The following is a 23,463-nucleotide window of genomic DNA, read 5'->3' as shown; positions in this document are numbered from 1 at the left end:
GGTGGAGGGTATCCAAAGTTCGGCCCGGCCGAAATTAACGCTTTTACATTTGTTTAAGCTCGGTTTATGGAACAACCGTTCTGTAACAAGCCAGCTAAGTAAGCAAGCAAGCCTGAAGTTTTGTATTTAGTGTTCCCAGGGGATAAAAAACCTGCAGACAACCTACAATTTTTTTCATTAGCCCCATATAAAGGCGCTGAAATGTTGAATTAATTATGAACCATTATGGATGGAATAAAAAGTTTTGTCCTGCCAAACACACAATGTTTTAACTTCTTTCATTAATTAATTACTTCCAAAGTTTTAGCCACAATTTCCAAAATAATTCGTTGCAGTAAGAATAGTTCTCTGTAGATATGGTTGGGAACTTCACTGCAAATGGAGGTTGTGCAACGAACATGTTTTATATTCTGTTTGCTTCACGATCGCTTATTCTCAGCGAGGCGTTGAATGTCATTAAAACACCTTGTGGGTGTCCCAAATGGTGCAATGGTGAAACCATAATTGTTATTTTTTCACAAATATTATGAAACACCTGATTTAATCAGTAATCCAAAATCAGATGCTTACAGCTACCATTTTTGCCCATTGTGATCCTCTATATTTGTACAGATCACATTTTTTCATCAGTTGTAAATGGATTTTTGTTAACAACTTAATTTAAACAAAACCAAGACACACACACTCCCGCAAACACTTTTTTGTTCGACAAGTGGTAGGGGTGCCTGCCTGCCTGCATATATACCGCACGTTTACATTAGCACACTTTGCACGTCCAAATCTTGTAATCCGGATTTTGTGTTAATAACCAAAAAATCCATAGCAAAAACAAAACAAAAATAAGTAAAACAATAATGTTGCGAAGACCAAAACACATCCCTAAATCATAATCAGAATCAAAAGCATTACACGAAAATATCAAATCGCTCCTACATATGTATATGTGTGTGTGAATTAATGAATGAATTAAATTGATTTAGTTGTTGCACTCAAGTTGGTTCGCTGGCGGGTTGGCTGGCTGGCTGCCTGTATTAAGGCATTGCTGACAATTTCAGGTAATGTCGATATTTCAGATTGTCCGTCTACGGATGAATTGGGCATTTGTTTATGGTGGCATGCCTGCAATATGAAATTTAATGCATTAATGCAACTCATACCAAAAATACAAATCCATAATATCCACAAATCAGACACGCAAAGTCCGTTGACCAAAATATGAAAAAAAAAATATATTGAACTTACACGAATATGTACTTACAAAACTAATGCGAGCTGTTAAAAAGTAACGAGGGCCACACAATTTGTTGGTTTAATGACATTTTAATGTATAGTTATGAGAGAAAGCGTCTCGGTCAACTTTTTATTATACCGGTCTTCCATATACACTATCGATCATATACACTATTAATAACTATGGACCGATAATCAAAACGATGTGACAAAATTCGTGTTTTCCTATGAAAGACAGCTATATGCGGTGATAGCTTTTTAAGGATTTGTTTTAAAAAATAATGTTCAACCTAAGGACCTATAAATAAATAAAATGTAATTGATTAACCAACAAAACATTGACTTTCAGTATGAGATATTTGATATCTACTGGTCAGTAGGTTTCGTACAACGAGGATCGACGAGTGATATGTCGAGAGGCTGCATCTATTATAATATCCTGATAATACTTTCCTTTCTCGCCTAGCGCCATGACCCTCTAGATATGTACTGGATTCAATGGTACAATAAGGATGATAATCCTTTTGAATCATTATACTCCTGCAAATCATTAATTCGACTATTCGCGGACATTCTCTCGAAGTGGAACACAGTTGAATTGGAGAAATTCTGCATAGTCAGTGGATCAAGGGAATTAAAAAGCATATCTATCTTGAAACGCTTTTAATACGATTACTTCTGTAAGCTTGGTGAACTGAAGTGAGAAGGCATTTTAAAAGCGGGTATTTTCGTATCAGCTCGGTCGATGATCGCTACCCGCAGATCTTCCGGAACCTCTTTCGAATCAGCAGAGTCGCTTTGCGCCGTTGTAGGTGTCTGGGCTACCTGCTTTGAGACAGCTATATATAATACTGAACAGCCTTCAAAAAAACTTCACATATATCAGGGTGAACCTAATTCCATTCAAATAAAATTCATTCACATAAAATCGGACGAAACTATATATGGGAGCTACATCTAATTCAGAACCGATATTATCCAATTTCAAAAGTGTTCGTTCTTGGACCAAATAAGGAACCTGTGCCGAAACATATGCACAAAGATATAACACCGTGTACCACAGTGTGGTAAAGGTTATAAAAAGTCGTTAAGTCCAGCCGAGCGGAACATTTTATGCCCTCCACCATGAGATGGGCCTAAGCATACAAAAACTGAAGCGTGAGGGTTAAAAAAAATGTCTGAAATGTACCCAACATAAGATAATTATAAAACCAGTGAGCGGAGCAGTATAGTCGGACGGGGCTGACCATATGATACCCTACACAACTTCCATGAACATATAACTTTCTGTGGTACCACATTCTGAGCTTGGGCAATATTTCGTGATGTTTGCACCCTCATGACCCACCAGAGTTCCACAAATATTACTAATATTCAGTACAGTCCTTCTAATTACTTGTCCAGATTCTCTTCAACGTGGGTTGTTTTGTGATGTTCGGCTTTCAATTGTGGCTGGTAGATCGACTCGAAAAAAAAAAACAAACAAAAAATACGTTTTCGGTCCACTTCATCCCAACATTATTATCTGATCATCACCGAAAATTATAGGCGTTGTCCTTGACCATACCTGGATATTTGTGAAAGTGTTGCGTGCTATATTTCCATATTTCCGCCCTCTAGTGTGGTAATGGTTTACTAAATAATATTTGAGTACGTAAGCACCTGTAAACATTTAAGTGTAACTCCCATATCCGAGTACATACGACAATAAAATTGGTATCAGTTTAAAGGTCAACCACTCCTCTTGGTCCTTCAGGGGCAAATATATACGCCATAGAATACAAATTTTGTCATTTTCACACAAAAGTCAGGGTCCATTTGGCCCGATCCCCATCTCTATGCAAAAATTCGCGGTGTTTGGGACATAATTGCGGCCTCAGGAGCGACCAGAAAAACCGACAAAAATAAAGTCTTCATTGGCCAGAACCCATCCTACATGCAAAATTTCGTGAAGATTGGTCCATAACTGTGGCCTGTATCGTGTTTACAAATTATAATGGACAGACGGACGGACGGACACACACGTCTAGATCTACTCAGCTAGTCGAGATATGACGATCGGTATACTTAAAGGTGGGTCTAGGACCAATATTTCGCGGTGTTACAAACATTTGGGGCTGCACAAAGCTATAATACCCTGACAACATAGTTGTGTAGGGTATAAAAAATATTACAAATAATAATTAAATTATATAGTAATTAAATACATATAAAAAAAGACTTAAATGCTTAGAGCTGTTGCGCGCGTTAAGTGAAAGAATGAATGACAGTTTCTTTGTGGGCCACACACCCGGACCAATCACCACGACACCTATGCCATCATAGGTAACAAAAACGCACTGCTTTCGGGGACCCTGTTCTGGCATTGGGAATGGTGAATGGTGGGCGGCGACTACATATTTGTTTCTTCTCACTTCTTTGTTAGAGGAGGAGTATATTTAGCAGGGGCGACAACAGCATTCGTTTCCTGCGAAACTATTTGTGATGGAAGCACTTAAATTTTTCTATTTGTTGCGTGGTTGTTGTTGCTGCTACATGTTGTTGCTGGTGGAGTTTGTTGAATAAGTTGGTTGGAAAATATGCAATTTGCTGCAGTGTTTTGTTGTTGATGTTGCTCTGAACATCAACAGCAGCTACTTCTTGCCCTTGGTGCCCTTTTTGGCGGCCTTGGCGACCTTGCATAGGGCCATCAGGGCGACTCGTGGAAATCAGAAACTACCTTGGTTTTCCTTTAGTATACAGGGACTAAAACAATTATTATTGCCAATTATTCAAATTTTATGAGTATAGTGATTGTGATTGGAGCAAGGGAAAACCAGGGTAGTTTCTGACTTCCACGAGTCGCCCTGATGGCCCCAAGTTGTCTAGGGCCACAAAAATTTGCAGAGGGGTTGAGGAACACCTAAATAAGATCGATTCGAAAGCTATAACGAATTTACTATGATTGTTTTAGATAGATTATAATTTAGGCATGGATTTAAATATATATTATTTTAATGTATATATAATTTTGAGTTCCTACATCTATATCAGATCCGTATAAACTAAACAAAAAACCTCACGATAATCCAATTTTTTAATGAGTTACAGAGCTATCTTTGGATGGGTACAAATGTACCACGGTTATTGATCTACGTAGGTAATAACTTTAAAAAATTTTAAAAATTATATATATGGAAAATTTTTATAATTTTTTTCTTCGATTATGTGTGAAAATACCTCAAGAATCATTCCTCAAAGTTTGATCCAAATATCTTCATTATTAAAAATTTTACAGCATTTTTATTCAAAAAAAGGTACAAATGTACCCGGTTATTGACCGTAGGGTTAAACCAGTTCATGTTGGTGGAAGCTTCCAACATGTTATCACCGCGCCAGCCGGAGATGGGGACGAAAGCGACGGCAGCGGGATTGTAACCGATCTTCTTGATGTAAGAGGAGACTTCCTTCTTGATTTCTTCGTAACGGGCTTCGCTGTATGGTGGTTCGGAGGAATCCATCTTGTTGACACCAACGATCAATTGCTTGACACCCAAGGTGAAGGCCAACAAGGCGTGTTCACGAGTTTGACCGTTCTTGGAGATACTAGCTTCGAATTCACCAGTACCGGCAGCAACCACCAAGACAGCGCAATCAGCTTGAGAGCTACCAGTGATCATGTTCTTGATTAAATATCTGTGACCAGGGGAATCAATAATGGTGACATAGTATATGGATGTTTCGAAGGCAATATCGATGGTGATAACACGCTCACGTTCGGCCTTCAATTTATCCAAAGCCCAGGAGTGCTTGAAGGAACCCTTACCGATTTCATGGGCTTCCTTTTCGAATTTTTCAATCGTACGCTTGTCGTACCACCGCACTTGTAGATCAAGTGACCGGTGGTGGTAGATTTACCAGAATCGACGTGGCCAATGACGACAATGTTAATATGAGTCTTTTCCTTACCCATGGCTGTTTGATTGGCTTAAGTCTATGCTTATCCGGCAAAAGACCTGAACAAAGTGAACGAGAATATTGATTGGGATTTTTTAACAGAAAGAATTGACGCCTAATAGAAGAATTGACGCTAAAATTCAAAAATTCGCCATAGGTCAAGTTTCGAGTTATGACATGATGGATTTTTTGCAGGTAACTATAATCTTCTACACAGAAAAAAAACTTTATCACTATTTGGGCTCAGTTTTTATCTCTCTCTTCTGACAAGAACAAAGGTAGTGCCAACCAACCAACATTCATTGTGTGTGACTGTATTTTGTTTTGGTATCGTTCTCCGCCTCTCCCCTTACTTGGTGGTTGTTGTCTTTGCAACCGTTTATTTGACTATGCTTTCTGTTGATAACAACCTCCGACTCATTCGATTGTGACTATTTTATTTTTTTCTGTGTATATCCCGTCCGTAATGATCTACTTGTCATTATTTTCTTCAACCGTAATATAAATACCACAAGAAGAGATTTTTTATCCGCAAATAATCTAACTTTGTTTGTGCGACGAGTCGTTATTGTCATATCCCCGTATAGAAATCTCCATCGATATTATGTATTTTTAATATCCGCCTCATGTTGGAGGGTATACAAATTTCGATGCGGCCAAATTATCATATCGTGCTCGAAATATGGCGATTTAGCCCTGTCCGTCCATCAGCTGTCTGTCATCATACAAACTTCCAAAGAAGGCTAAACGTTTGCACAGACAAGTCTTTTGCTAGAGGCAGGTAAAGTTCAAAGATGGGCTATCCCATTTTTTCATTACATCCGAAATTTTAAACACATTTTCCAAAATAGTGACCTCTTTGGTCTTGGTCTTTTTCCAGTCTTTACAGTTTTTTGGACTTTGTAGTTGTGAGGAGTAATATATTTTCAATCCTATATTCTGAGATTAAAGGCATTTCTCACACAATTTCATAGAATTTAATATACCTATATCGACACTTATTTGATCTCCTTGAACCGTCCTCGTATAATATTCACTTAACACTTATTGCTAATAATCAAACACTGACCAACACCGAATTGAACATGCAGTCAAAATATTTTGAGGCAATATGTTTGAAATATAATATAAATTTGGTGGCGATACGGGGCCAAACATTATAGATTACGGCAGTGGCAGCAACATCTTGTCTTGCAGTCAGTGGTAATGCAAAAACAAATTCGACCAAAAATCACCTGCTACAATTTCAGCAATATGTAGTAACTGCAACACCAAACACACCACCAGCAGACAACAACAACGACAAGAGCAACAACAACGTTAACATTAACAACTGCAAACTTGGTAGCAACACTGATGCATGTTGCTGTTAAGGCAAGAAAACATTCGTACGCGTAGATAACCAAGTATTCTGTCAATAAAGTCTGTCAATGCGGCATGTAACATAAGTACCCACCAACACCACCATTAGCTCTACGACTGCCACTTTGTTTGTTTGTCTAACTGTCTGTCTGTCCGTTTGTCGTCATTGTATTCATTCATTCGATTCGCATGTGCTACAAATAGATGCGTATCAATAATTGGCGTTGATACAGTTGTTGTTGTTGTTGCTATTAACAGCTGATGTTGCCGGCAGTTTATGTCTCCGTTTTTGTTGTTGTTGCTGTTGCCATTTTTTTACTATTGCAGCTGGAATTACTGATCTAGGTATTGACTGCTGCTCCACCTATATTTGAACGTTGCTAGTTGATCTGCCTTTTGGTAGCTGATTTCTTGTCCTCTTGGCGGCGTACTTATTTGGCTTAATCTCCAAATCCAACAACTACAAAAACGACAACAACAAGAACAGCGGCACTGCCAACAACCCTGCCGCACATAAATAACTACTACCGACGACTTATCTAGAGCGGTGGTTGTGCAAACGTTCCGCAAATGCAATAACCAGCAATTGCAACAACAACATCCATCTTGGTGTGGAAGCCACCTTAGCGGTAGCGGCAGTTGCCGTGACAGCAACAGCAACAATAACTATAACAACACCAACAACAAGAAAATATAGCTCGCCTGCATATGGCAACAAACATCAGCGATTAGTTGAAGACTTTAAGAAATGAAGTGATTAACAATCTGAAATTGGTATTTTATTTAATTTTTGAAATTGTTAACATAACGAATGAAGAATTTCCTTTTGCTGAGATTTGCTTTTTTATTTACCATAATTCTTTGGATTTCTAATCTTTTTTTACCATCCATTTGACTATAGCGATTTTCTCAGGCTTTTGGATAGCTACTAATTCGTAGAGTTGGACAGCTTTGTCTTTAAGGCAAATCCAAGTGTGTTGTGGATTTAAGGTGCTGAAATAGACACTGCAATTTGTTTTGGGAAGATTTTTCGTTATGGCCATCGCGGCGACGTAAATTGATAGGTATATTTAGTTTGTCGTGCCATTTGAAACGAGTAGCATATTTCCACTATCAGATATTCTGCGCAATGAGATCGCTGAACCTTTTTGAACCCATCTTTCGATCCGAAACGGCAGGTCGGGAACTTTATTATGTTATTGCATTTTTTGCTCAGGTTGGAAAACTGCGGTTTTTGTAATATCAATCGATATTGAATAATATCAAGAAATAAATTTTTTATTCACCAGAAATGTCGGTTAAAACCTTAACAAAGGGGCTATATGAAAAAATCGGCCAATATAGACATTTTTAAACATTTTCTAAATTAAGGGAACCCCTCGACTTAATTCGAATCTACACTAATTCAGGAATGTCCCTACAAAATTTGAAGTAAAAATCTCAAGTACTCTTGAAGATATAGCCGATTTATTCTGTCAACAGCAAGTAACGGCTGAAGGGCTTCTCAGACTTTACACGAGTTTTTCTCTAAACGAATGGCGGGCACGATAACTCAAAAACTTATAACCCAATCGATTCCAAATTTGTACACGTTTCTCTGTGAGTGTATAGCTATAGTATGAACTAGGATAAAGCCAAGCGGTGAAGAACTTCCTTATTATTATATCCTTCACCACACTGTGGTACATGGTAGTATGTCTTTGTGCATATGTTTTTAACAGGCAAAAATAATTGAGATAGACCCATGGTTCCTTTTGAGAATATGCATAGAATCACTTTATGAGTCCATTTATTCATGTCCGTCCATGTATTTTTGTTAACAAAGTACAGGTCGCATTTATGATCCGATTTGGATGAAATTTGGCACAGATCACTTAATTGGCCCAAGGACGAACCCTATTGAAATTGGGAAAAATAGGTTCAGATTTAGATATAGCTCCCATATATATTTTCGTCCGATTTAAGATAAATAGTGTACCAAAGTCCCTATATATCTTTCGATTTGCACGAAATTTGGTATAGCCTACTGAATTAGGTCTAGAATGATGTGTGCTAAGTTTCGTGAAAATCGGTTCAGATTTAGATATAGCTCCCATATATAGTTTCACCCGATTTTAGGTAAATGGTCTGCCAAAGTCCCTATTTGATTTGCACGAAATTTGGTATAGCGTATTGAATTAAGTCTAGAATCACGTGTGCTAAGTTTCGTGAAAATCGGTTCAGATTTAGATATAGGTTCCGTACATAGTTTCGTCGGATTTTAGGTAAATGGTACACCAAAGTCTCTGAAAACCATTCGATTTGCACGAATTTGAGATTAAATTTTAAACAGTGCAGCATACCATATAGCGTATGTCAAGTTTGCTTTAAATCGATTTACTCAAATGTGTGCAAACGACTCTAAACTTGCCCAAATTAAATGAAATTTAGCATAGGCTCCAGAAAGACATAAAAATCACAAATTTAAGTTCGTTCAATTTCATGTCAAAATTCCTTCAAAAAGTCGACGTCATTTCGGATACATATGTACCCAACGTGGTGAAGGGTATTATATAGTCGGCCCAGTTCGACTTTACTACTTTCCTTACTGGTTTAACTTGGTTTTTGGTAAAAAATCGGGGATTTTCTTAAAATATTTTTTTAAAGGTCCGCCATTTTGTTAATTTTAGAGCGAAGTCAATAATCCTAGTTCATACGAGAGCCAGACATGTTCTCTTTCTAATACTGAGAGTTCTGCATCTTCGTATATCGCTCTTATTATTCGGATTATTGTCTGTGGTACTCCCTTTTTGTTCAATGTCTTCCATATGACATTTCGTCTCATGATATCGAACGTCTATTATGATTAGTCTGGTGTGTGGATCCCATGAGAACCTGAAAAATCTAATTAGAGCCAATTCGGTTAATGAACGCGCCCAAAACTCATCAAAACACCAAATAATGGATGGCACCATCATGTGAAAGCCAATATAGGTAAGGAGATTTTTTACTCAATGGGAATCTAAAACATAAAATAATTTGTGTATTACCTTCCATGAACATGGAATTCCAAATGACATCCGCTTCGGTTGAAAATTATGGTTAAAACTTCCAGTATACCGTAAAAGGGAGGATAGGGGGCAAAGAAGAAGTTTCTCACCACACAAGGAACTATATTATACTGTATTGAATAACGGGCAGGTTATACTGTATTGAATACAGACGATTTTTCTAAACACGAATGTTGCAAATTACAACGTATACAAAATATGAATGTAAACGTCATTTATGGGGATTTTTTTTAATTAAAAAAATACAAAATGTGGAGCGTTATTAATAAAGTGTCAAATATCCTCAAAATACTGCCATTTAGAGGGCAATGTTATATGAGACTGTACTAAAAAATAGACCAATACTGAATAGCTCTGTTAGGGAATACCGGAAATTCGAAGAAATCATTATATGGAAGGAGTCATTTTCGATCCTGACCTATTAATTTTGTGTCTTTATACCCTCTAAAGTTAATAAAATGTCTTATAAATCAACCGAATATATGATATTGGGTGCACCGTTTACCTATAATCGGATTATAATGTCTACGGAACGTATATTGGGAGTTCGGTGCACCTTTTACAAACGATATATATATCGAGATAGCTCGAAGTTTAAACCGATTTATACAAAACTTTGCATACGACAATGTGTGCTTAACACAGTACAATTTATAAAAATTTGGATCAATCGGATAAACATTGTGACTTTTGTGAACTATTGTGGATTCGGACAAACCTATATATGGGAGCAATATCAAACCGATATTTATACCCTTCACCACACTGTGGTACAGGGTTCCTTTTGAGAATATGCATTCGATTTATGCATGTCCGTCCGTCCGTCTGTCAATGTTAAATTGTAAACAAAGTACCGGTCGCATCGGTTCAGATTTAGATATAGCTCCCATATATAGTTTCGTCCGATTTGTAGTAAATGGTACACCAATGCCCCAAAATATGGCCGATTGCCACAAAATTTTGGACAACGTCCTGAAGTTAGTATAACCTACTGTGCGGAAAGTTTCGCTGAAATCGGTTCAGATTTAGATATAGCTCCCGTATGTAGTTTCGTCCGATTTTCAGTAAATGGTGCACCAAAGCTCCAAAATATGGCCGATTGACACACAATTTTGCACAACGAACTGAAGTAAGTATAACCTACTGCGGATTTAGATATAGCTCCCACTTATAGTTTGTCCGATTTTCTGCAAATGGTGCACCAAAGCACCAAAATGTGGCCGATTGGCACAAAATTTTGCACAACGTACTGAAGATAGTACAATCTACAGTGTGATAAATTTCACTGAAATCGGTTTAGATTTCCAGATATATTATATATTTTCGTCCGATTTTTAGTAAATGGTGCACCAAACTACTATTTTTTATACAATTGGACACTCGGATTGATATCTGTTTTGAATTGATTTACATATTTTTGTCCCATTGCAAAAAACCTATATTTTTTAGGATTCATCTGTTGAATATACCTAAAGTGGTGAGGGGTATCATATAGTCGGCCTCGTCCGACTTTACTACTTTCCTTACTGGTTTTCAATTCCAATAAGGTCATAATTGTGACCCGTACTTTACTAACAATTTTACATCGACAGACCGACTGACGCACGGACATATGATTGTATTGTGGTGGAGGACATAAAGACCTTTTTGACCGAGACTATGTTATTTGATTATATGGTAGTATGTAATTCATGCTCTGTAAATAAAATATTCCGAACTACAGAAAACTGTTGTTAAAACTTCAACATACCGAATACTAAACGAGGCATTTGTATGGGGACTATTTTAAAATATTAACGTTTTTGAATAATTTCAGAATTTTTTTTTATTCACAAGGAATCCAGTAATAAATCTTGTAATACCAAAAATTGGGAGAAACTTTTATGTAAAACTGGGAGATATACCGAAACGTAAACCAATTTTAATTATTTTTATTAGGAAAATTTGACACCACATTACAACCTGTAAAATCGATTTAGAACCAATAAGTACCATTATATGGGGGTTATTCGGAAACATAATTTTAGTAAAAAGATTTGAGAAAGTTGCAGCCAATTTGGTTGAAACATTTGTTCAAACTCTCCAATATACCGAATTTTGGTATGTAGCATTATATTAGAACTACTCTAAAAATATTTTTTGGTAGGGAGATTTTCTGCGTAATGGTAATCCCTAAAATGGAATGATAACTATTTCTGTTTCTAGGTTACAAGATATCCTTATATTACTGTTTGCATGGTTTCACTTATCTGTTATCTCCCCCTTATAAATATACAGGCATTTTCCTCGCTTCTCAAAGTATTTCGCAGTAGTATAGTTCCACTATAGATATAACCTTTCGAACTTACCAAATGACATAATAGTGTGTACTTTATGTTGGTGTAGGATATAAAAACTAGTGTATTATTTCAATAATAAAAATTATCCATGACATGTCTCAACCAAATATATTTTTATTGGCTACATCATCTTCATGTTATTATTTCAAAATATTACAAATTCTATATCCTTAAATTTCATATAATAACAACAGCAATTAAATGTAATTGAGTCTTTTCATCTGGGATACAATTATTGTTGCCCGCTGTTAATTGATACTAAAGATCCATGGTGAACTAATAGCTAGCTGGCTACTCATATACCGCTTGACTCTATTTCTCCCAGTCGTGTGACAATTTTTGTTGTGATGTTGGTTGATCTTTTGTTGCAAACCAATATCAGTTACGGTTACGGTAGTTACCGACTTATTTCGCTTAACCACACGGTTCAAACAATTAATTCATATGTCGTTTATATTTGGATACGCAACCGAGTATTGATTGCATTTAATTGTTTTTTGCCTTGGAGACAAACACGCGTATAAAACTGGCTACCGCTTCTAGAAATCAAAGCAAACGGTGCAGAAATAGCAAAACTAAAATGATAAAAAAAGAAACAGAAACAAAAACATTAACAGCGATCTCCTTTTTTTCATGTGCCGTGTTTCATTGACTTCTTGTAACATGTCGGAGCTCATGTTGCAACCAACCATGTGACCATTAAGAAGCCACAACCATCTTTATTAGAAGAGATGACGAAGCTGTTAGACGTGGGGGGAAATACTAAATATTTTTCTTTTACAATTTCCTTATCTTTTTTTGCGCTTTGTGACCGACGACCATTAGGCTGTATTCCAAACATTAGTGGTTCATTGAAAAAGCCGTCACAGTTATTGCAGCGGCTGCCGGGATGCTGCTAAAATGCCACCGCTTTGCTAATAGCCAGCCGCATTTGGGGAGGGGTGCCAGCCGCCACTGCCACGAAGTACACCAAGGCGTTTTTGTTGTGGAGATTTTATAATGAAAATTGTTAATTTTTAGTATCCATTACAAATAATGGATTTCTTCGAATTTGGTGTGTGTTTGTCTCATCTAATTGCCGGTGTTTGTTGCCGCGATTTTGCTGCTGTTACTACTGTTCTGCTGCTGAGTTGGTCAGTGCTGTTGCTGCATTTGATCGTCAATGATATTGCTGTCGTTAGTGCAGTGACTATTGTGGACTACTGTTTGGTTAATGTGAGACAACCAAATAGTGGTGGATGATAATGTTTTGTGTCAGACTAGTAGGGATGCAAATATAGAAATTGTGTTATTTATACCCTTTACCACATTTTGGAACAGGGTATCACGTCTATGTGTAACAGGCAAAATGAAACGAGACAAAGATGCATAGAATAGCATTCTGAGTCGTTTTATGCATGTCCGTCTGTCCGTGTTAAATTGTAAACATTAAATTGTAAACGAATGAGATGAAAATTGGCACAGATCGTTAATTTGCCACAAGGGCAAACCCTATTAAAATTGGTGAAAATCGTTTCAGATTTAGATATAGTCCCTATGTATATTTTCGTTGGACTTTTAGCAAATAGTACATCAAAGAGTCACCACATTTTGCACAACGTTCTAAAGTTAATATAGCCTAACATGTCGAATGGTTGTATATACCTCATATATATTTTCATCCGATTTTAATTAATAGTGTATCAAAATGGGTCTCGTAAGTTTGGATGAAATCAGTTCAGAATTAGATATAAATACCATATATGTTTTCCTCCGATTTTATCTAAGTTTATCTGATTCACACAACATTTTCCACAATGTATCAAAATGGGACAAAAATAACCACTGGCAAGTTTGGATGAAATAGGTTCAATTTTAGATATAACATATATATCATCTTCGAATTTTATGTAAATGGCGCATAAAGTACCCAATGTTTCTCCGAGTGCTACTAAATGTTCATATCAATGGTCATTTAAAAATGCGACGTCTGTTTGGATGCATCTCTTGAATATAAATATTGTGGAAAAGAGTAGCATATAGTCGGCCACGTCCGATTTACTTATCTATTATTTCGTATTATTCTGGATTTACCATATCCTCCACCATATGGCGTGGCGTATATTAACTTTGTCATTCCGCTCGAAATACGACATTCTTAATCGTACAATTTTATTACTCCTAGGATGTTTGGTTTTGAAAACGGGATATATCGTTTAATGTTTTGGTATAGTCTCCATATATCGGTGCCATCAAAAATATGGTATTTTGAAGATTTTAGGCACGGTTCTCACTGGTTAGAAAATGTCCCTACTAATACTTTTTAGGGTAGCCCCCATACAATGGTCCCCCAATATTTGTTATTTTGAAGCTCTTGGGCACGTATTTTACGCTAATCAGCCGTAATTTGGTATTTTGGGCATTCACCCGGTAGAAAATCTTCTTTCAAAACAATTATTAATATATGGTCCGATATTATGTCCCCTACACACCGCTATGTTGGTGTCCCATTGTAATGGCTGTAATTGGGAATTCGAGGATATTGGAGTGTAAAACACATTGTGGGAGAAAATTGTCTACATAGATTCAAGATTTTGGTATCGCCACCACATAAAGGTCCCGCCCCATTTTCGGTATTATTAAATTTTAACCAGATTTTTTCATAGATTTGGCTATAATTTGGCATAGTATTCGATATTGGGAAATGTTTTGTTACTATAGTGCAATGTTATGTCTACTCCAAGGGTGTTTGGTATTGAAAAGGTGTATATCAATCCTTATTTTAATGTAGCTCCCATATAAAGGCAATGCCATTTTTGTAATTTTTATAGTTTTATCCAATCGAAAGAGCTGTAATTTAGTATTTCGAGTTTTTGGTGTCCCACTTCTATACAGAAAATTATCTAACTAATGTCCAATTTCCGTTTTAGTCGTATTTTTTTTAATTTAAGGGGCCATAATTATCTTTATAAAATATAGGCCCATATTTTGACATTGTACCCATATGAAGGCCCCGCTTTATTTAAATTTACGTTGAGGGTTCTTGGATGGCAAAAAAATCAGAATATTATAAAGGTCGTTTCATATTTTCCCTATTTTTACGTTATTCGCAACATCTGACCACCAAATTGACTTACACTGGGTTCTAGTAATAAAAAAACGGAAATTTGTTGCTTTGTTCGCCACATCGTAAAACGTAAAAAAAGTTTAAAGCTTTACGGGCTTCCATTTTCTATATTTCAAATTATCTGCGAATAAACTAAAATTTCATCAAGGTTCTGCTGTGGAAAATATTCAACACAACGTTTTAAAAAGTTTGCGATGAATGGGGATGTAAACTTGGGATAAATAAATCATTTTCGACTAATCTATGAATCGATCTGTTGTATGTATTTGTATAAAAGTCGAAGTCGGCCCATCTTTGAGGAAATCACAAAGTCGACTCTGAAAGATCGACTCTCAATTTTTTCATAAATACTCGATTTATTATCACAAAGCCTGAATTGCACAAAAATTGCACATTCCAGAACTTTATTTTATATTTTGGCAATAATTCATACAATAAAATAAGTATTTAGTTGATTTGCATTATACATTAAAAATCAAAAATCGATTTTGAACTGATTTGACAAAATCGATAGATCGAATAGTCGACTTTTTAGTCAAAGAAAAAATCGAAAAGTCTAAAAGTCGACTTCTGCGCTCGACTTCGTATGCCTAATGTAAACATGAAAAACCAGCGCATTGCAGTACGCTATACGATTTTTGATCTCTATCGAAAAAAGTTTGATAAACCAAATGGGAAATTTAATACAATTCATTGTAGGCTTAATTCAATACTCTCTTTAGTGCAACATTTATTCAACATATTTTTGGGTTGCTGTATCTAAATCTGAAATGATTTAAGTAAACTTCACGCGCGTCAATCTATACTTAATTCAGTACGCTAGGCAAAATTGCGTGTAAATCGAACAGACATAGATTTTTTATTGCACCATTTACCTAATTTCAATAGGGTTTTGTAATGAGCAATATAAATGAGCTGTACCAAATTGCATCCAATTCGGATCATAAATGCAACATGTACGTTGTTTACAAGAATATGTGCACTCAGAAAGCGATTCTATACATATTCTCAAAAGGAATCATAGGTCTATCTCATTTTCTTTTGCCTGTTACAAAAATATATGAACAAAAGACATAATACCCAGTAACACAGTATGACAAAGAGTTGAAAAATTGGCGATAAACATTCCCATCACAGAAATATATGGTTATGTTAATTTTAGCCCCAAATCCCCAATCGATGGCTGTATTATCCAAATCTTTATTAATCCGAAAATATTTTCCTTTCGACATCTCTATCACAAGACATCCAAACAAAGTTTTGTGGTGTCAATGATGGAAATTGTGGCGCTGTTGTTGATTGCTATAATACAGCTGATAATGACGATGGTCATCATCAGTGTTGCCAATTTAGCACTTTTAGTGCTAGATTTAGCACTTTTTAAACTCGTTTAGCATCAAAAAAATCGCTGTAGCACCTAGCACTTTTTTTAGCATTTTAAATTTGTTCCAAGATTTTTTCAAAATTTTTAGTATCACTTCAAAAAATTGTCGTTTTTCGATTTTACATTGACACATTGACGTTTCTGTATGTTTTACATAGTGGATTTGATTTTCCAATGCTTTTCCAGTGATTGGAGCAGTATAGTCGGACGGGGCTATCCATATGATGATGATATGAAACTACCACAAGACTTACATTTTCTGCGAAACTAATTGCCATGTCGGTGAAAAATTCTGCGAGTTATCCAACTCCTGGGTTATAATTATACTACAATATCAGAACAAAACAAGTAAACATGATTTTAAGTTTGCCCGTCCGAAATTTTTATATCCTCCACCATGAGGATGAAAATCAAAATGTCTTAAATTAATTGGGCCTCCTAGGAGAAAACTTATGTTATGATAGAACCCTGAACATACCGAAAATACGTTGTAAACAGATATTTAAATTCTCAAAACATCAAATAGTGGGGCTATAATAAAACAGAGATCAATATTGATAGTTTTGGTAGCGAGATTTGGCAGCCAATGAGAATACAAAATACCAAATTACAGCCAATTCTGCTGAAAAACTTGTTTAAAATTCTCAAAATATCAACTTAGGTCAATATTAATAAGTTTTAGTGCGGTGATACTGTTATGAGAACCCAAAATATAAAATTACACCCAATTTAACCGAAAAACGTGTAAAAATCCCCATATTGGCAGGTACAATATAAAGCCGGGTATGCCTTGATCGATATAGAATTTTATTTCCCGTATTTATTGGGTTATTGGTGTTCGGATTATAAAGGCGGCATCAAGAAAAAAACAGTGAGCGGAACAGTATAGTCGGACGGGGCCGACCATACGATACCCTACACAACTACCACGGAACTCTAACATTCTGCGGATTTTTATTCCGAGCCTAGGCAACATTTCGTGATAGTTGCACCCTCTTGCTAGATTAGAGGTATACAGAACCTCCTCCTTACACCGACATATTTTCCGAATATTACTAATATTCAATACAGTCCTTCTAATTACTTGTCTATACTCTCTTCAACCTGGTTGTCCAAAAAAGTTTAGTTTTCGGTCCACTTCATCCCAAAATTATTATCTGATCGTCACCGAAAATTATAGGCGTTGTCCTTGGCCATAACTGGAACCTCATGGAACATTTCAAAGCGATCAGCGCTATATTTCCGCCCTCTAGTGTGGTAATGGTTTACTAAATAATATTTGAATATATAAGCACCTGGTATCAATTTAAAGGCCAACCACTCCTATTGGATATACTATGAACTCCTCGGCTCTATGTCCTTCAGGAGTAAATATATACGCCATACAATACAATTTTTTTGATTTTTCACACAAAAGTCAGGGTCCATTTGACCCTCTAAATATTGACCGATCAAAACAGGCATGCTTATTCTTTGACCCAATCCCCTTCTCCATGTAAAAATTCGAGATGTTTGGGCAATAATTGCGGCCTCTGGAGCGACCAGAAAAACCGACAAAAATTCAGTATTTGGTCAATTTCATCCGCTAAATATTAACCGATCTTTACCAAAAACAATAGGGGTCTTCATTGGGCCGAACCCATCCTACTTGCAAAATTTCGTGAAGATTGGTCCATAACTGTGGCCTGTATCGTGTTTACAAATTATAATGGACGGACGACTCAGCTAGTCGAGATATGACGATCGGTATACTTAAAGGTGGGTCTAGGACCAATATTTCGCTGCGTTACAAACTCTTGTACGGTATAAAAACATGACGATCCGTACACTAAAATGTGCGTCCAGAACCAATATTTCGTGACGTTACAAGCTGTTGTAACACAAACACTCATAACATCCCCACAAAATATAAAATATAATCAAATATCTTCATATTCATTTTTAGCACTTTTTCTAGCACTATTCTAAAATTTTCAGCACTTTTTAGCATATTTTTCAACAAAATCTAGCACTTTTTCTCAATCATGTTTTGGCAACACTGGTCATCATGATCAGAATTCATATCATCATGATCATCATGCTCCACCGCTTCATATTAATTTGTTCATTCGAGTTTTCTTTTTCATTTGAAAAGGGGCTGGGAAGTGTTTTCATTATTGTCATTCATTTATTGTTGTTGCGTCTGTGCAGAGTGTCGGCTATATGATCTGGCCCATTACATTTTGAAGTTAAGTCATCATAAAATATTTCACATTTTCCAAACATAAGAAATGGTTAGTCCAGGGAAGATGCATCATGGAATGGGGAGGGAGCGGTATTGGAGAGATTTTCAGCGACAACAAGACGAGGAGTAAAATATGTTGTTTACACGTGTTTAATAATGATGTTGTTTAGTGTTTTGCCAGAAAAGAGTTGTTATTTAACACATTTTTTCATTCATTAAGATTTATTGTTGTTGCAGTTACAGGTAACCTCAACATAATGCGGTAATTTGTTTACAACGATTCCAATAATTGTCGTTTGAGAACTGAAAATGTTCTAATAATGAAAATTATATAAAATAATACTGGGTTGTTATCTACAAATTACGATACCATTCATAATAACTTTTACAATCGCAATGTTTATAATTTGGCCAAAAACGAACACACACACAACAATTGCAGAACATTCAAAGTTGTTTATTCGAATCACAAAATATAACGATGAAGTAATCACAAAGAACAAGGTTTGTGTTGGATGTCGATACTTTTGATGAGTTTCTTAACATCCATCTTCAATCTATCTGAATGAAGTTATTAAAAATTGTACGTTGTCGATTCATTCACTTGATCTTGATGCTTTGATTTGTTTGCTTTGCTCTTTTTTGGTTTGTCTGTCCATTCATTCAATTGTTAGCACCGCTGAACAAAGACAAAAAATTACTTTTTACGGCGGGTGGTAAATTAAAACGGAAATACTGATTGTTATGATGATTTTAACCGTACCATCGAAGATAGAAATAATAGCAAAAAAAAAAAAACTAAACAATATTTTCAAGACAGTAGGGGTATTCACGGTCTTATTAGAAGATTTAATAATGAAGAAGCAAAAGAGACGTAAAGTTCGGGCGGTCGAACTTTCTGCAGCCTCCAACATACTGACATCTTCTTGAAATAAAGTCGCCAACTCATATGAAACAATAATTTTAGCTATTTATAAAGAGGACATTAAAAATAAATAAGTGTAGCGATATTAATAGTTTTTGGTAGGGAGATATAACCAATTATAAACAAAAATATCACGTTTAGTTGATTGTCTAATATTGTCTTGTCTGGGGAGCCGTTATATGGGGCCTACCACAAAATGTTGACAGATATTGTTCATCTTCGAACTTTACCTGACTACAGATAAAATTCCACACTGTAATGCAAATTTTCCTTATCTCAATTCTTTCTGGAGATATAGGATTTTTTTTGGCTAGTTTTCACTTCACTTCAAAATAGACAATTATTCTTATTTCAGCAACAAGACCTGACTATAAAATAAACAATAACAACTATTGTTAAAAGTTACATATTAGGCCTACTGATCACACTACTAATACTCGAGACGAATACATAAACCGTCACAACACGATCCAACTACGTCAACCAGCACTACCGAACCCAACTATACAACGGAGCCGAGTGCCACAAACAGAGCCTACTAGCTATAACTAGAAGCCGATTACAGTCACCAGATATACATTCATCAACTCAATGGAACGGGTACCAACCGAAACGATAACTAAAGAATCGTATAACTCCATAGCATTGAAGATCCCGATTGTTACTCCCAATCTAAACATAGAAGTATTACAATAAAGAAATGAAATTTTACCACTCATGTTTTAACTTAAGATTTGTGGGTCCTTGAGTTGATCCTGGATGCGACTGAACTTACTTCAGTCTTAGATAAAACCGCTCGTTATAATCAGTCCACCTGTTGGTATAGCCCCCATATAACGAAAGTCCCATGTATTCTGTATTTTGGGGGTTGGTCAAGTTGTTACCCTTATTCGGTGTAAGTTTAAACTTTTAATTCAAATCGTCATATAAACCAGTAAGAAAAGTAGTAAAGTCGATACCCTCCACCACTTTCGGAGTGTTATACATTTGTATCCTAACAACTTCATTTTAATGTTCCTTCGAGGGAAATTGAACGAATTTAATTATGTAATCGTTATCTATAAGTGAACCGACTAAAATAAATCTATACACATGCCTTTCTGCAACCTATGCTAAATTTCATTTCAATCGGGCAGAATAAGAGTCGTTTGCGTACAATGGGACAAATTTATGTAAATCCCTTTATAGGACAATCAGACACCCGTTCAAAATATATACGGAAGCTATGTCAGCATCATCACATTTTCAGAAACTAAGCAGACTTCATTTCAGACTTAACTCAGTACGATATGCCAAATTTCGTGCAAATCGAAAGATATACAGGGACTTTGGTACACACTTTACACTAAATCGGAGGAAAATATATATGGACACTATATCTGAATGTGAAGAGATTTTTGCGAAACTTAACACACTTCATTATAGACTTAATTCAGTACGCTATGCCAAATTTTGTGCAAATCGAAAGATATATAGGGGCTATGGTGCACCATTTACATTAAATCGGACGAAACCAGTAAGGAAAGTAGTAAAGTCGGACTGGGCCGACTATATGATACCCTTCACCACTTTGTGTATATTGTACATATGTATCCTTACAATTGAATGTCAATCTTCCTTCGAAAGAATATACTCGTGTCTTGATACACGCTATTCGGTAAGTCGCACTGTTAAAAAATTAATCTCAATCAGACACCCATTCGATATATATATGGAAGCTAGCTACATCTGCACGAATTTCAACAAAACGCAATAATTTCATTCAAGTCTCAATCAAAATCTCAATCGATTTCCCCCAAAACGTACCACGCAGCATTCCTGACTCAATTCAGTACGCTAAACCAAATTTCGTGCAAATCGAAAGTTATATAGGGACTTTGGTGCACCATTTACCTTAAATCGGACGATAAATATATATGGGAGCTATATAATCTGAACCGATTGTTACGAAACTTAGCACAGATCATTCTAGGCTTAATTTAGTACGCTGTGCCAAATTTCGTGCAAATCGAAAAATATTTAAGGACTTTGGTGTTCTCTTTACCTTAAATCGGAAGAAAATATATATGGGAGCTATATCTAAATCTGAACCGATTTTTCCCAATTTCAATGGGGTTCGTCCTTGGGCCAAATAAATGAGCTGTGCCGAATTTCATCCAATTCGAATCGTAAATGCATGGACAAACAGGCGGACGGATTGACGGACATGGCTAAATCGGCTTAAATAGGGATTCTATGCATATTCTCAAAAGGAACCATGTGTCGATCCCGTTTCCTTTTGCCTTTTACAAACATATGTGCAAAGACATAATACCCTGTACCACAGTGTAGTGAAGGGTATAAAAAAATGTTGGAGCTATATCTAAATCTGAACCGATTTGCCCCAATTTCAATAGAGTTCGTCCTTGGGCAAAATAAATGATCTTTGCCAAATTTCATCCAAATCGAATGATAAATGCGACCTGTACTTTGTTAACAATTTAATATGGACAGATAGAGGGACGAACGGACGAACATGCATTTGAAATTTTTTATACCCTTCACCAGACTGTGGTACAGGGTATTATGTCTTTGTGCATATGTTTGTAACAGGCAAAAGGAAACAAGATAGACACATGGTTCCTTTTGAGAATATGCATAGAATCACTTTCTAAGTCGATTTATGATTGTCCTTCCGTCCGTCTGCCTGTCTGTCCATGTTAAATTGTAAAAAAAGTACAGGTCGCATTTATGATCCGAATTGGATGAAATTTGGCATAGGTCACTTATTCGGCCCAAGGACGAACCCTATTGAAATTGGGAAAAATCGGTTCAGATTAAGATATAGCTCCCATATATATATATATATATATATATATATTTAACCGATTTAATGTAAACGGTCCCTATATATCTTTCGATTTGCACGAAATTTGGTACAGCCTAATCATTTAGGTTTAGAATGATGTCTGCCAAGTTTCGTGAAAATCGGTCCAGATTTAGATATAGCTCCCATATATAGTTTCGTCCGATTTCATGTAAATGGTGCCCCAAAGTCCCTATATATCTTTTGATTTGCACGATATTTAGTATAACGTGCTGAATTAAGCCTAGAGTTATGTATGCCAAGTTTGGAGAAAATCGGTCCAGATTTAGATATAGCTCCATATATAGTTTCGTCCGATTTCATGTAAATGGTGCCCCAAAGTCCCTATATATCTTTTGATTTGCACGAAATTTGGCATAACGTACTGAATTAAGCCTAGAGTGATGTCTGCCAAGTTTAGAGAAAATCGGTCCAGATTTAGATATAGCTCCCATATATAGTTTCGTCCGATTTCATGTAAATGGTGCACCAAAGTCCCTATATATCCTTCGATTTGCACGAAATTTGGCATAACGTACTTAATTGAGCCTAGAATGATGTCTGCCAAGTTTCGTGAAAATCGGTCCATCCTTTTATTATAGATAGATTTTAAGTAATTGACGTACTAAGGAACCAATAGAAACAAAACGTTCTGAAATTAATATAACCTAACCTGTGACAAGTTTGTTTGACATCGCTCAATATTTGGATAGAGCTTCCATATATATTTTCTCCCGGTTTCAAATAAATTGGGCATCAAACTCCTCATGTTAGTCAGATTGACATCAAATTTTGCACAACTTACAAAGTTGAGCATAGAATTAGTTGCGTTTTCTAGAAGTGCGGACATAGCCCAACGGATGACCTATTTATATTTGTTTGAAGTCGATTGACATACTTTATGCATAGATCTAGGTAGATTCACATTTAGATAAATATCACATTTTGTTTCATCCAATTTTATGTTATAGTCCTGATTAATATACCCAGGAACCAATAGGAACAAAACGTTCTGAAATTAGTTTTTAAAGTGGATATTATCATTAAACAGATAACCTACGT

At 36.0% G+C, this 23,463-nt stretch overlaps 1 pseudogene; it reads right to left on the bottom strand.

The window, feature by feature from the left end:
• Nucleotides 1–966: 966 nt before the first annotated feature.
• On the bottom strand, nucleotides 967–5,207 carry LOC133322064 (elongation factor 1-alpha 1-like; annotated as a pseudogene).
• Nucleotides 5,208–23,463: the final 18,256 nt, after the last annotated feature.

Source organism: Musca vetustissima, unplaced genomic scaffold (genome assembly GCF_032173495.1).
Source record: "Musca vetustissima isolate MV318-11 ecotype Yass unplaced genomic scaffold, APGP_CSIRO_Mvet_v1 utg1006, whole genome shotgun sequence".
In the NCBI taxonomy this organism is placed as follows: Eukaryota; Metazoa; Arthropoda; class Insecta; order Diptera; family Muscidae; genus Musca; species Musca vetustissima.
The sequence above is the reverse complement of the archived record's forward strand: the minus strand, read 5'-3'. Positions and strand labels throughout refer to the sequence as shown.